General features: G+C 38.2%; 1 pseudogene; it reads right to left on the minus strand.

Moving 5' to 3' along the window:
• Positions 1 to 87: 87 nt before the first annotated feature.
• Positions 88 to 1135, minus strand: LOC21383768 (annotated as a pseudogene).
• Between the last annotated feature and the right edge of the window lie 267 nt (positions 1136 to 1402).

The following is a 1402-nucleotide window of genomic DNA, read 5'->3' on the forward strand; positions in this document are numbered from 1 at the left end:
AAAGAAAAGAAAAACCCAATTGAAAGTTAGAATTATCTTGCTGCATTAAAGGGTCATGTTAAAAACCTCTCTTGAAGTGCAATTCGCTTATTTCTTATCTTCTGCCACTTCCTTATTCCCAGATTCAGACACTGCTCCAAGATCCAAGAACTGGTTATCTGTCAAGGAATTCTCGCCTTCTGACCTTGATGATCTTGTTGACTTTGTTGACCCTCCTTCAGTTGACCCCTTCTTCCTGCGAGAGCTTTTCGGGATGGCAGGCTGGTCTTGGTTGGAGATCTCTGGTCCTAGATTTGACTTTTGTTGCCGTCGAGAATGGCGGGAACTGCCTGAGGAATCGCGGGCAGGTGAGCCCATTGAACCATCCTTTGAACGGCGGCGCCTAGAATGTTTTGAACCGTCAAATCCTCGTTTGGTCGGGGAGCTTACAGGAGAACCTAGGTTCGTTGAATAGTGCCGTCTTGATCTTGAAATTTCATTTCTGTTCGTGGTGTCTTGAATTCATACAACCAATAAAAAAAGTGAACTCCATAAGGATTCAAGTTCAAATATCATTCTAGGCAAAAAGAGAAAATCATTAGGACAAGGAACCAACCTTTGGAGGATAATTGCCCAATAGATTCCAATGGCCCGGATGTGATTTCTGACGGAGATCTAAACTCGTTCATCTGATCACGATTTTCGCATAACATAGAGAAAATGTGGTTCAAAATCAAGTATCATTTTTGTCTTGTTCTCAAATGGAAATAAAATACAAAAAAGAAAAAGTTGGAAAAATTGAGGAATATGCTAATTTGTTACGTTGAAAAAGAAACAGATTAGAAACAAATATATAATGGTTGATATACCCAGCTAGGCATATTGGCAGAAGGGCCATCACATCCAATGTGTGCAACATGCTTTACATCTGTGGGAAAGCCAATTTGTATTTCCTCTTCTTTCTCATCTGCAAAATTTTCCATGATTTTAGAAATCGTATCCTTTTTTCTCGGCAATCAAACAAAGACTAAACCTTGAGAGTGATAACATTGAGATAATTATAAAGCCAAGTTGAGACCAGATAGAATAATAGAATACCGAACATCTGGGAAATGTATCTTAGGCCTTTCAGGAGGTTCTTCACCTTGGTCGCCATGTTCGGCCAAAGAGCTCAAGAAACTTCAACTCAACAAATGAACAGTGTACCGCGCCTTCTCTCTAGCTTCAATACCAGAAAAATTAATGAGTAGAAACGACAACTTGAAAATACCGTGAGAAAGAAAAACATAAAAAAGAGGCAACATAGTTATATAATTTGAATAACCATTTGAAAATTTTATAAGGATATTCAAGTTTGGCCACTATCACTTATCCCTTTTGTTTTCTTAGAAATTCTCTTTTCAGTGGGTTCTTTTTTTTTTTT

Source organism: Morus notabilis, unplaced genomic scaffold (assembly GCF_000414095.1).
Source record: "Morus notabilis unplaced genomic scaffold, ASM41409v2 C11409778, whole genome shotgun sequence".
NCBI classification, from domain to species: Eukaryota; Viridiplantae; Streptophyta; class Magnoliopsida; order Rosales; family Moraceae; genus Morus; species Morus notabilis.